Here is a 14,843-nt window from a genome sequence, read left to right as displayed (position 1 = left end):
GCAGAGAATAACAAGCTGTTATGAACATGGACATAGCTCTCGAAATGTGACTTTTGATCCTATTTTAACCCTACACTATGTGACTGAAAACACTGGTTATTCTTGCATTTTTTTTTTCTGCTGCCTTGAAAAACTTGAGAGTCAAACACAGACACCATATTTGTCTCTGAGCAAAACAATTAAGGTAATTAGCCAAGGCAACTACTCACTCTATGTGGAGTACAGCTGAGGAAAATAGGAGGAATTTCTTCCTGTGAATGACACTTGAAGTTATCTCCAGATTCTTAGTAATTGCTGTCAACTTGAAAATTTAGCTGGCATGCAAACCTAAAGGGACAAAGCCCAAGCAGGAGGAAAAGGGAAAACAAGACACTTAAGAGTATCCCAGAGAAGATTAGATGAAGATCCCTGTACAGGAACTCTTGACACTACAGGCGTAAGTTGAAGAGACTGTCCTGAATTAGACTTGTCAGAAAGCAGAGCTAACAGTAGCTGCTGGGCCCAACAGACACAGCTGTGTTCCCAGGAGACTGGACTGTCTATCAGAGATTAGTCACTGGAGACAGCAGAGGTGAAAGAAAGGGAGAGTCAGAAACAACCATTCTCTTTCTCATACCTGGCAAGCCCAGTGAGCGATGTGAGCAGGACATATTGCTTGTGGGTAGCTACAATATCCTCCATCCAGAACAATGCTGTAGGATATCTGCTACCAGTAAGTTGTGCAACAGCACTTAAGATTTTATCTGTCAAAGGGAAATACAGAGGTAATATCTGAAACAAATTGTCTAGGGTGCTTGCAAATGAGGAAATAAATGTCCAAATCATTTGACTGTGGAGAAGCACTGTGGTAACAGTGGAGAGTAACAAAGATGAGGGCAAAGTCCCTATTGACGTTATATGGCTAAACCAAATTCTGTCTGCTGAACCTGTACTCCCTTGGTATTTCCATTATGGTGGCATTTGGAGCCATGGCAAGACAGGTTGGTGCCACACATGTATGTCCCTTTTGTGGCAACAAGCTGGTGAGACATGGGCATGATGGCCACCTTTGCTCACTGTTGCTGCAGCTCTGAGGACATTTGGAGTCACCATCAGGGAGCAGGGTGTGCTCCAAGCACATTTTTTGTGGCTGATGTTGAGGAACGCTGAAGACGCTGTCTTACATTTAGAGTGCCAGTTCAAGGGATTCCTGGAGAAATCCTTGCAGGCAACATATTATAAAAGGGCTTGTGAAAGTGTCTCAGTCATAGCCTGGGAGAGGAAATGAGGAACTCATTTGGAGCTGCATTTTTTTTTAAATTCTTCGTTCTTAACCCCTGAAGCATATTCTACTTTATGGATAGTGCAGCAGTGTATTCAGCCAGCAGGCTGTATATAGGGAGGCTAGGGTGAGGTCCCCGATAGAAAGGATTAGCAAAACTTGTAATTCAGGACAAAATGCCATTCTGTTCAATCTGATGTATTTCACAGAGTGATTTGTGTCACCCCTCTTAAACATGCCATGCTTTAACATTCAGGAACATACACCTCTTTCCATGAACTCGATCAGCTACTGCTTTTCCACCCCTTCCCTTCAGCTGAGTGTCAGAATTTTCACTTGCAAATATCTCCAGAATAAGCCCGCTCATCCAGAGGAAGGAGGAAGAAGCAGAAAGATGCTGCTCCTCTTAATAACTTCCCCTAAAAGAGGAGAAAAACTTCCTGTTCTCTGTGAACGCAAGTCAGCTCCATCACAGATACCGTTCACCAATGTGCCTTTCAAACTTCTCCTTCAAATAAACATAAAGCCACGGTCCTGACTCCTCATTCTTATTAAATATCTCTTGGTACTTTTCACAACTGTGAAAGTGGCAGCTTGTGAACTCCGACTTTGAGTAACTGGACTTTACTTCTCTGTATTCCTTGAGTAGTTTCATTCCTCTCCTTCATGTGTTGCCCTATACTGTTGGGCAGCGCTTGTTGGGTTAAACTGGTTCTTTGTACCACTCTAGCCAAGGGCAGCCCCATGTCAGCAGTGTGTTTAGTTTGTACAGTAAAAGTACAGACTGAATCCTTCAGTCCTCATGCTAGACAGGGCTCCCCTTGAATTCAGTGCAAGTGTTTGCATGAGGACTGCAAAATGGCTCCAGTCCTGTATCTAAATTAAAGCAGACTCCGGTGCCAGTATAGAATTTCCTTCCTTCTCCTCAGTTCTGTGAGACTCAAAAGGCTTCTCTGCGTGGAGCCAGGTGCAGCAGCGGGGTCTGAGTTTGTAAGTCTTTCAGATAAAATGGGCAGAGGAATTCACAGAGTCAAAATAGCTTGTATACTGGTATTGTCATCCTCATACAATATCTTTAATAGGCTAATAACAAGGCTGCTGAGAAAAATCCTACTTACTATTTATGACCAATGAGTTGGGTGTAAAAAAAAATGTTTAGAAGGCCTCAGTGAGAGTCCAAAAAGATTCTGGAAACAGCGAAACTTCTGAGAACTCTTAAGTGTCAAAGCTTGTGAAGTCTTCATATGCTAAAAAGAGAAACTTTAGCACTTGAGCATTTGTCCTTTATTCAGCTATCTTGTAAGTGTTGCTGCAAATGGAACAAGAGCTGAAAGCAGGCAGCCTCTTAACAGTGTTTTTTTCTTGTCTGTTTAATAAACATACACTAGATACAAATTTAACCAATAAAAGGGTCATGTAGTATGTATGTATTTATAATACATGCACAAAAGGGCTATTCAAAATGCATAGCAACCACTCGGCAGGGTTTAATTTTCCTTAACAGTTTTCTGTTTTCCTTTAAATTTGGGGTGGGAGTAGGGGGTAGCAATCAGAATCTTTGGCATAAATAGGATAATCATAAGGAAGTTCCTGGTAACATCGATATTACAGTTCTTCACAAAGGATACAACTGAATTCAGATAAAATAAAGTTTTGGATTAGAAGAGACTGTATGAATGAAAAATTCATAAAGTTATTGGAAATTTCTTTTGGTTCTTAATCACTGTCATATGTTAATCATATGAGAAATGAAAAACTAGCCAAGATTTTTTATCATGTTTTATTAATTTGGTTAACAACTTTTTCAAAATGTATTTTAAAAACTATTAGCATTCTGTGTGATAGTACACATAAATTATGTCAGCCAAACAGTACAGCAGGTTACATCATAGCCTTCTGTGACATTTATGAAGCCAGCATCTGCTGTGCATGGTGGGCTGGCTTTTTCGAAAGCCTATCGAAGGGTTTTACGGCTGGCTTTCCAAATAGATGCCCTTCCATGTTCTTAAAGTGACACACACATACAGATTGTTTCGTTTCAGATTTTCATCCACAGTTTTCTCACTTAGCAAAGTCTCCTCGAGTATCTGTTTTTGTGTGTGCCAGCAGTGAAATCTTGAGTGTCAAACAGATGTTTATATTGCAGTGATACCTAGATGCCCGGTTTTAGACTGTGGTCCCATTGTAGTACAGGGGAAGAAGTAGAAGTTATCAGCAGTTGCCTGTAGCATACATAGCCCAGGGGTTCAGTGTGCTGAGTGCTGCGAAAGCCCAGGCACTGCCTTGGAGAGCACAGAGGCAGATTTTTTTTTCAAAGTATTTGAGCACCTAATGATACAGATCTGGGTTCTCTCTGCCTTTTTCAGTGCTTAAATGACAATCTAGCCCTTACATTGTGCAAGAGGCAGGTTTGGAGATGTGCCTGTAGGGTTATGTAAATATGAGGAAGATAGGGTTTTAAAGAGTTTAGGATCTAGGCAGATGAGCAGCATGGAAAAACAGGAGTGCTGGTGAAATAGCATCAGTCCTGCCAATCTCAGTGGGAAACTGTGTAAGTTGGTCTGCTTGGTTTGTTTTGACATGTTAGTTTTTTGTTTTGTTTTGCTTTTTTTGTTGAACACCACAGCTGTCTTCTGATATGTTAGTGAAATAGGTGCAAGAACCTCACAGACTTCCATTTGCTTCTTTACCATCCTCTCCTACAAAAATATTTTTTCCTTTCAAGATTAACAAAACATACCATTCCTATCAAGAATAACAAAATATATCTTGTGATAGATGAGTTGAGATATATACATGTGTGCGTGTGTGTGTGTATGCATGTGTGTACACATAAATGTATATAAACTATTCCACTCGTAAGTGTTGAAATCAAATAAAGCCTGAAACCCCTGCAATGCACTAAGTCATCTTGCAGTCCTGGTATGTGCATAAAGCAGGCAATCTAGCACTTCTTCCTCTAGAAAACTTTCACTGCCTCTCCATTTGTCTGTTTTTTGAGGAGCAGTCAGAGTTGAGATCCATTTTACTGAGATGCATCCCCATTTTTCTCACCTGATTGCAGGGATCAGTTTCAGATACCCCTCCAAAACTCACCAACAAAACATAAAGCAGTTATTGAGCCCCTTCTCTTTTCTAAGCCCTTCGGTGGCCTGAGATACCTTTCCTTGGGGCAGCAGTTCTGCTTGCAAAAAGCGAATCACTCCATCAAAGCCCCAGACTCTGAAGAACATGGGCTGTGCCTTCACAGGGCTGCTTTTCAAGGAGGCATCTGTGCTTAGCATATGGCAACTATTTATTATAGCTGTTGCACTGAGAAACAACAATTCCCATGATAATTGTTTCTCGTATATCAAGATGCTTCAGTCTCTGTTTCCCACAACATTCTGCTTGTCTGGTATGTGTGTGCCAATGTCACCACAGTCCTAGCAGACAGTTGTCTACGTTTTGTCATTACTGAGGGTAAACAGACATGACTTGAGTGGGAAGGAGAGCGGGGGAAGTGGACTGCTAATTTAGTCTGGCTTTGATACTGCACTGTGAAAGAAGTCCTGAATGATTTGTGGGCAATATTTACAAACCTCCCCTCCCTCGATCCATCCATCCTTTTTCTTCAAGCACACATTGTTTAAGAACATTAATGCTTATTATTTGCCAGAATGCAGTACAGATGATGCTTGGTTTTGCATGGGGATGGGGGGACTTTTCCCATGTGTTATTTTGGCAACTGGTGTTCTGTTCATTATTCCAGAAGAAATGAGCATAATTTCCTTGAAAATATATAGCATGTATCGTACATTTCCTCACGCATACATGTATACACTTTCAGGATCTATAGCAGATGTATACAATATATACCCTTTCTCTTTCTGCATACAGCAATCATGTACTTACATTCATATGCTAGATGTCAAAATCCCTATACACATAGATTAATTTAAAAAAAAGTCATGCTATAAAGTAGCCTCCCACCGAGATGCTATAATATCTTGTCACCAGCAAGACCTCGACTTTTGCTGCTCGACCTGGCTGTGATGTTCCCTTCTAGGCTTTGAGTTTTGGAGAATGTTCCAGGGACCACTTTTTGAGAGTAGACAGGCCATTGCAGTAGTCCAGCATCTAGGCTCTTTGTTTGCAGAAATCATAGGCTTTTCAGTGACAGTGTTTTGGACCATGCCAAATGAGATTTGGATCCATAATATATGATGATGTTTTATTCCCCCCCCCCATTTTTTTTTCCTAGAGGAAAGTAGGAGGAGGAGGCACTTTTCACGTAGTTAATGGAAGCAAATTTTACCTGTAAATGGCTCAGCAAAACTGGCATCTGAGAGTCCAGTGCAACATATACAAATTGCACCTCAAATTCCTCAGATAGCTACAGCCACTCCTGAGGACACTTAAGCATTAAAAATCAGGAGGATTTAAGACTGATGCAGCAATCAAGGAGTAGATAAGAAGGCTGTTGGCTCTTACGATATTTTAACCTAGGCCATGCTACTGCAAAATTCAGACAAGGCCAAGACTTGCTCTCAGCTCAGTTTGTATGTACTAAAGCAGAGGGGGTAGTCTATTATTTTTTGAGAAATTTGTTCCTTTCAAAATACTGCATTACTCCCTGACAATACAAATGAGCCAAGCTGTTACTGCTGTCATGAGAGCTTTGCTGATATACAGCAGTTCTGCTTCTGACTCTTGTTCTTTGGTGTAGCGCTAATGTGTTTACACTAATGAGAAGATGTTCACACATACCATATTATTCATAAGTTTATCTGATTTTAACCAACCTGTCTGCTTTCATGTTAAAATCTGAGATGAGACAATTTTGGTTATGTGGTGAGGAGGTACAGTTTAATGAAGTTACATGACTCATTGGCTTTACACCATGGCTAAATTGGGTCCTGTATTTGCATGTAAAAGTCAGGCTTGATAATGCTGCTTTATTTTTGGCTTTGTGCAAGCAGTTTCTGGTTGAATCAATAGTAAAACTGCTCCTTAAGGCAGATAAATATGTAATTAGTAGAAATAATAGAGCAGTAGTCAGTCAGCTGCAAAACTGATGCTTCATCTAAATGTGTGTGAGGTACTTTATTTAGTTGGCATGTTGCTAACATCTATTAAGTTAAATTATGAGAAGTGTTTTGAGGCTTTTCACACAGAATGTGAAGCTTTTCATTCCTTATTTACATGTGTGAATGTATATGCATGGAAGACTTCAACCCATGAATTAACTCCAGAGGAAAACAAACCACCAGATAAACACAAAGCCTGGGTTTGTGTTTGGGTTTATTATCTTTTTCCCTTCAGAAAGCAAAGAAACATCTTTACAGAATTTTCTGATTAATTTATTCAAAGAACTTAATTGATGTATCACAACACAGCAGTATAATTTACATGGCATTAAAAATGGAGTTGCTTAGTTCTTTGCACTGACAGCAGCCAGCTGAGAGATGAATAAGTCAATCTTTGATGGTCATTTCTGTGACTTTGAAACATGTGCTTTTATTTAAATCTCACCCCATGCTATTGGGTTTTTTAAATAGCTTTAAATGAGTCTGAAGCTGTGCTTGAAATTTTATACAGTGTTTTACTAAGTGTTAGCTCTAGGTAGATATGGGTATTTCCAAATCCTGTCAGAAGTCACCGCACATCCCAGAGCCTTAACGGAAGTTACCCATCCAAAACAACCTCTGGATTGGATAATTAAATATTATCAATCAGGAACCAGTTTAGTGATTTACTTCCAGGAGGCAGCTGTGGGAAGAAGTCGTTTATCACAGTGTCAAAGTGCAACAGACATACATATATGTATGGGCTGAGTGTCCTCAGTGGAACAAATGTTTTTAACACAGTCAAGTTGGTCCTTAGGGGCTTGGATCTGGGGTGCAATTTCTTTGCTCTTAGGTCCACTTACAAAGTTGTCCTTATATAGAGAGCAAAATAGTCACAGTTAACCTGGGTGACTTTTTCTTAGATTAAGGAAATCTGAGGAACCAAAAGGGGATGAAATCATAGAACCGTAGAATAATTCAGGTTGGTAGGGACCTCTGAAGGTCATCTAGTCCAAACTTCTGCTCAAAGCAGGTCCAGTTAAATCACATTTTTCAGGGGCTTGTCCAGTCAAATGATCATAAAGACCTCCATGAAAGAAAAAGCAGTATGTGAGAGTCCTTCTCACTCTATTGCAAGTCTTCCTGCCAAAGGCTACCTAGTGTGTGTATAGCACTAGACACAAGCTCCTGAGAGGCTGTAGCCGGGGGGTTACTCTCCATATAATCCTGTCCCAAGCCCCATAACACCTCTGTGTGTGCTGCTAGTGAACCCTGCTGAAATAGAGACTATAACCAGCAGTCAGTGATTTACTAGGGAATGAAGACAGAGAGATTTTAACCCACACCTACACCTTCTTAGAGCCAGATGGTGTGGTGCATGCCCTTGTGTCCCTGCAGAGCTGTGCCATTCCCTGGTAGGATAGGACTGTAGCCACCTCTGGTCATGGCTGCACAAAACTTCATCAAAGATGGGTGTCTGTTTGGTCCTAGTAACTGTGAATGCAGAGGCACATCACTTGGCCATACCTCATTACAAGCAGGCTAAATGGTGTGGCGTGGAGCACAGCTGAGAAATGCCCAAGGCTTGTGAAGTGTCATCTCTCAAACAGTGGCTGTCTCTGCCCTGCAGCCCAAAGTCCTACTCTGTGGTCTGCATGCCAGCAACTGCGAGGGGGTGAGAGGACAGTATCTCCATGTACAAGCACGTTTTACTGGTAGCATAAGAGAAGCTGGAAAAAATAATAAAGCTTTGGTTTTCCATCTCCTCACAAGCATGAAGTACCTTGTCATACTGTCTCATAGAGATTTTAAAGATGATTTTAATACTTGAAACTTCCTCCATCTTCAAAGAACAACAAGACTTTGAGACAGATACGTGGGAATTCACTTAGCCAAATAATGCAATTTTAGTTCTTCTGCAGTGATCTGCAAACCACAGACTCTGAAATGAGCAAGGGGTTATGTGAACGTTCCGTATAAGTATTTATTTTTATTTTCTTTAGCAGAAGCTGTCAGATAAAGCATCTCCAGCCCTTCAGAGCTTTTGCAGTCTATGCAGAGCTTCTGGAAGCCAGGGCTTTGCTTAGTACACTTAATTAGAGTTTGTTCATTACAACAGTGCAAAATACAAGCTAGTTTTACTCTGGGAATTAAATTTTGCTGCATTTTGTTTTTCGTTAGCATCAGTTGCTTCCTAGTATTGGCAATGATGTTCATGAAATCTGGTATATCTGGTTCAGGAAAGGTTAGCAGATTTATACAAGAATGCATTAAAAATGTATCTATTAGAGTAGTAGCCGGGACTTCAGTATGTAGCATAATTTCCGCATTGCCCCAGGGTAAGTATTCTATTTTGATTTTTTATTTTTTAATTCCAGACCAAATGAAACAGATGCCTCTCAATACACTTCTTTGGTAAACACATTCTGAGAATCCTCCATCCAATTGTAAATGATTATATGGCTAAAAATGTACTCTGTAATAGAGAAAACAGATGCAGTGATAATTATCCCAGTGCCCTGCTTATCAAATGTTAACTATTGGTGATGGAAAAAAGGGGGATGAAATAAAAACAAAGTGGGATTTGCCACAATGGATCAGACTATCCATTCCTGTAGTTTGACACTGATTTCAGGCATGGGCTGGGCCTGATAGTTTCAGAAGAAATCAAGAATGTTTCTTTATGGCATGACAGGGAAAGATGAACTTCTGAGGTTCTGTTATCCTATCAGTTGTATGTGTGTGATTCTTGCAAATCAGGCATTGAACTCTGACGGCTTTGGGGGCTTCTAATTATACTTATTTGGGTATTTTAAATCCGCAACCTGAGTTTTTAGGGCAATTTTACTGCAGTAGCCAATTGTGCTCTGTCTTCAGTAATATGAGAATTGAAGTGCCCTCATAGGAAGTTTGAGGTTGGGTCACTGAAATAGGCTTTGCCTGTGGCTGTTGTGGAAAATTCCATGTGGATGTGAAAGCTTAGCATCTGCTCTTCCAAAATGTTGGTGAAGTTTAGTGCTAGCTAGAGTGACCAGCATATTCAAGATCTTGGCCAGGCTGGAAGGTTTAGTCCTTCAACCAAAATCATTGCAGCTGTTTCTGACTGCTCTTGTTCTGTCCTCACATGGCTGAAGATGATTCAATTTAAAAATATAATTGTCCAAATAAATAGGCTCTGATATGATCTAATTTCTCCTGCTATTTTGCTCTAATTAGTTTTAGGAGGGTTGCAATACTGAAAAATGCAAAACTCCTCCATGAAGCTGACAAAGGTGTTTTGGCTCAGTTTCCCCTCAACTAACTGGAGGCATCTAACCTACGGTACCCAAGGGCAGGCACTCTCTCACCCAGCATCAGCTGTCCGACAGTTGGGCTGCTGCAGATTCAAGCTGATAATCTATCTTTCCTCTCTTGCCAGTAGAAAAACAAGAGATGAAGAGAACAATTTTCAGATGGTGGTTTAGTCCATCCTAAAATAGGTAGGAAAACTGTCTCCCACAGGTGCCTGTCTCAGCTCAGACAGTAAAGGGAGTCAAAAGTGCTAGCACAAGCTGGAAGTTTGATTTTTGATGGCTTAGGTTGTCTGAGGTGAGTCCTGCCCCAGTTAGTAGTACCCTTTGCTTCTGCCTGAAACAGAAGAAAGACTCTTCCAGAGGGTTATTTGGTTCACTTGATATCTGAATCTGCCTTTGGGAAGTGCCTATTTTCCTTTCTTACAAATGCTTAGGGATACTGTCACTCTCATTTTAGGCATCTCAGAGAGCTAATATTAGAATGAAACCAGATCATCTTCCTGCAGTGTTATTCTGGAGAAGAGACAGAAAGAACTCGTTGCCCTCAAGGGCTCTATCAGTCCACTGGAAATCTCTTTCTTGGACCTATTGCTCTTCTGAGTAGTCTAGGATGGAAGTCTAATAGGAAATCTATAGCTCTACCATCTATAGGACACAAAAGCCTTTGACTTACCAAGCCACTTTCCTGACAGAGTGAAGATATCAAACAAAATCACAGAACAGTTTAGGTTGAGAGGGACCTGTGGAGATCATCTAGTCCAGGCCCCCTGCCCAAGCAGGGTCACCTAGAGCAGGCTGCCCAGGAAAATAAATGCTATATTGATGGAAGAAGAGTCTGCTGTGACGTCTGAACATGGACACTCGTGCATATACAATTAACAAAGTGGGCTGCTTGTATTTTGAAAACTAAAAATGAGTCATAATAAATTGTCACTTCTCAACATATTGCTCCCTAAAAGCAATTTTCTGATGTACAGATGAATGTGTTAATCTCATTCAGTCTTCCTGAAAGATTGAGCAATAACACAGTCTGCTGTACTAGGATAAACAGGTTGTGCTGTACTAGGATAAACAGCCTGTTACTTCAGTTCTTCCTCAGCTGGTCTGTCTTTGATCAGAACCCTACGTAAGGAACAGACTCACTGACTGGGAGTACGGAAGTGTGATCCTGCAACACAGGGTAGCCAGTGGCTGGTGGTCAAATTGGAAACTAATGTAAACTGCTTATCATTAACAGACAGGTAAACTTTAGAAACTGGGTGAACTCACCTGTTTGAAATGTATGAAAAATTGGTCAAGGCCATACTCTCTGTTTACCCGCTTTTAATCTCCACCAGGTCATGGCAATTTATCAACTTTTCAAAGTGGAGGCCCTGCTCAATACAGAGAAATGGGCTAAAATCCCATGTCCTAGGATAAACAAGTGTTTAGGCCAGAAAAATCTGATGGGCTTTTTGACTTTGAAATATGCCTGTCTAGGCATAATTTCTTCCAATTATATTTTGTTGTGGTTCTACATAGATCAATTATTACACTAATGGGATGGTCTCCTAAGAAATATTGTGGGGGCAGGAGAGGCCTCGTCTTTGCAAAATTCTCCTGGAGGGGGACAAAATATTTAGGAATATGCTATGTGCATATTCCCCTAGGAGAAAGCTGTGATATATTAATGTGAAAAACAATGTTCCCTGCTCCTGCCAGAAGGAGGACATGAGAGACAGGGGCTATTGGAAGCTAAAGGCAGTAAGGCTGATGTTGAGGAAGGGACTGCAAAGCAGCCTGGCTGCACCTATCTGAGGCCAGCGCTCCAGGTTGTGGCCGAGACCAGCTAAGGTTGGACCTAAACAGTAGGTCTCTGCATTCTTCTGCACTGCGCACTGGACAGGAGCAGTGGCAGCCAGTGCTTTGCTTCAGCAGTAATCACCGTGCTGCCCTTTCATTATTGTCTGACACTAATTAATATGCCATGTGCTCTTTCAAGAGCACAAGATAAGTACTCACAGCTTTTGCTAGGCAGATGGTAACTTTCATTACTTGACCAAATTTGCTGATCTCTTGTTAGATATTTCACTGCTTGCACAGCTCTGCTGCCATACCATGCCATGCTGCTGGGCGTTCTCAGTCACACACAAAAAAAAATAATAAAACAAAGAATCCTGTCTGATTTTGATAACTGCAGCCTGGACAAAATCCCATTGCTCTGTTCTGATACTAACATCATCTAAGCTTTTGTCTGAACATAGCTAAGAGAACAAATTGCAGGTTTATGCTCACTGTGGGCAGCAAATTCCCTCCCACAAAAAAAGCCTTTTGTTTTTCCACTACTTTGTGTCATCTTTTAGGTCCCAGGAGAGGAACTGCAAGTTGTAAATTTCTTTACGTGTCCTCCGTTCTCACTCTTAGGAATGAAAAATAAAATGCTGCCCAGCTAGGCCATCCCTCTGTCTCTGAATAAACATTTGTGCCGAGGGCTCCCGTTCTTACCAAGGTGTTAGGATAACATTCTCATGCTGATTCCTCTGCCCTCCTTCAGCATCCCTGTGCTGGAGGTCCATTTCCGAGGCTTTGAAATGATCATGCTCTCACCTCATCTCATACACATGGAAATCAGATCATCAGAAGGAGAGAGCTTGTAAATCCCACGGAGAAGCTGACAGGACAGGTTCGGAAATTATGGCCTTCGGTATATTGGCAGTTGACTGAAGAGCTCTATGCAGCCGAAGAAGCTGCAATAAAAGTTGAGGAGATAGGGTTGGTAGATGGGTCAGGGCACTGGTAAAGGGCTTGGGCCTGCTTCATTTGAACTCTACTGAACGTTTGCCATTGTGTCAGGGAAAGCCAGAGCTCACCACTGAAAACTTTTAACCGTTCGCTTATTTTTATATACTAAGAAAGAAGGCTCTCTCATCATTAGTAACTGTTTGTGTAAGAGTTTAGAAACCACAGCTGATATGGGAGCCACGTTGTACTGGGCACCACACATGCCCAGATCGTCCTTGCCACAGACTTACAGACAAGAGACAAAGGGATACAGCATATAAGTAGCGTGGGTATTGCAGCAACACACTTCCAGCAAGCCAGTACCATCAACCACAAGACCAGCTCGTCTCCCTAGTATGTTGTGAAAGACAGAGGAGGCTGACTGGGTGTGCAAACAGCTCCTATTTATGCTGCTTCTAATTAACCAGAGGAACTTAGTGCCATGTGGTATCCGTGAGGCAAATAATTGCAGTGATTGCACAGTTAGAAGAACAGGACTTTTTCTGTGCTTAAAAGGGGATGTTCATGTAGTTACTCCACCAAACCGTGTTGACAAACCTTCCAGCTACCACCCATTGCGTCCTCTGTCCAGTACTGATCCTGCTGGTTCTCTGAGCAGAAATAGCTATGAATCCTGTTGCTACTATAGTTGTACCTAAACAAGGGTTTTTCCTGGCAAAATTGTGGTGGTAAGGGAAAGAATAGTCTCATACTCCTGGCTGCCATAACTTCTGAGAGGAGCTTCCAGAGCAGGCCTGGTGGGATACTAACTTCAAACAGTTAACACCCAGACAGGAGGGTTATATCAGTCTTCAAGCTTCATGGTTGGGATCCAGAAACAATTTTTCCTGTCATTACCTAATTGTATAGGTAGGTTAATTTGTGGAGGGGTTCCTACTCATTTCTTTCACTTGAATTTCCTTCACTTGCCTATTCCAGTAGTGTCAGGAGAAGCTCCTGGAATTAGGTTTGGTTGGAGTCTCAGTACCACTGTTTTCTTTTTCATAGATGCAAAGCAGGTCAGAAGGAGCTTATGTGTGAACAGATTAGTATATCACTAAATCTACATCTCTGAAAGCTTAATTGAACACTTCTGTTTGCTCCTGACCTGTAAAACAAAGTACCTTGGATTAGATTTGAAGTATCCATTTAGTGACAGTAGATAAGGTCAGTATTGCTTATTTAGGGTGAGGCAAATTAAGTACAGTGAAAGGCCTGCGGGGAAGGAGGGAAAGCTATTGTGATAAAGACCACATTCAGTATTATTCTGGGTCTGTAAAATAGAAAGGGGGAAGAGACCAAAGCTCAGATCTAGATTAGATCCAGAGGTCTTATTTGAACTGCAGTAGGATCATCTTCAAAGCTTAACTTCTGACTTAAATATTTGTTTTCTAATCTTGAAGATGAGCTGCTTTGGGGATATTGCTTCAGGCACATCTTTTATACAAAATATCGTGAAATTCATATTTATCAGTGATCCAGGAGACAGATAGAAATAAGTTGCTTGGAAAATGAGAATTTTAACCAACACTGAATAAAATTATACAGAAATACTGAGACTAGTCGAGTAGGGTGTCTTAACATATCTTAACACAATTAATTGCCTGTTAGTGTGGGTCTTTAGACCAAATGTCTTTTGATACCTTAGAAAGAATCAGGCAGCAAAAAAACAATTCTCACAGCTTTTTGGAAAACTTCTGGTTTTTAAAACCGAAGTAAGAGTTGGAATTCTGCCTGAAATCCTGCACTACGAACTGTTTCACAGGTGAAACCCTGTATTCAAAGATAAACGTGTGCACACCTTTGCTACACCCCAGCCTTTTGTTATTACAGATTACTTGTTTTAGAGATCACAGAGGACTTCTAAGTAATTTTCTTATAATCAGGGGGACACATTTTGATGCATGTGCGACAGCACTTGAAATGGGAACGTTCCTCATTCTGTATTAGCTAGCACACTCATTTTGAGGGACGTTTGGTTTGGGTTGTAGGGTTTTCCGTGTTCATGTTTGTAGCACTCTTACACTGAAAAGAGAACCAAGAGAAAAGGGAACAAAATCTTAAAACTGTTCCCATTCCTCTGCCACTAGAGTGAAATATACTCCCAAGAATGAGAGTAGGTCAAATTATTTGGTGTTGGTATATCAGTGCTTTGGGAAAGGTTACGAGGGCATTTCCATTGCTTGCTGTGGTTCTTTGGTGGTTGTGACATTTAGAGGGTACTTTGAAGAAAATAGCCCGGCTGGTAAATGACAGCAGAGAAAGGGGAAGGAAAGCAACTGGAGAGGAGGGAAGTTCACAGAGATTTCCTGACAAGATGAAAGGGTGACGAAAACGCAGTGAGTTCTAATTCAAAAAAAAAAAACATTTTGGTGGCCCCTATTTTTTAGCATGCTTTACAACTACTTGGTCCTGTCCAGGAGCACGCTTCACCAAATGTCTGCTCTGTTTAACATCACAGTCAACTTAGTAACGTGTGAT

Source organism: Dromaius novaehollandiae, chromosome 3, assembly GCF_036370855.1.
Source record: "Dromaius novaehollandiae isolate bDroNov1 chromosome 3, bDroNov1.hap1, whole genome shotgun sequence".
Classification (NCBI taxonomy): Eukaryota; Metazoa; Chordata; class Aves; order Casuariiformes; family Dromaiidae; genus Dromaius; species Dromaius novaehollandiae.
This window is presented reverse-complemented; position numbering follows the sequence as displayed.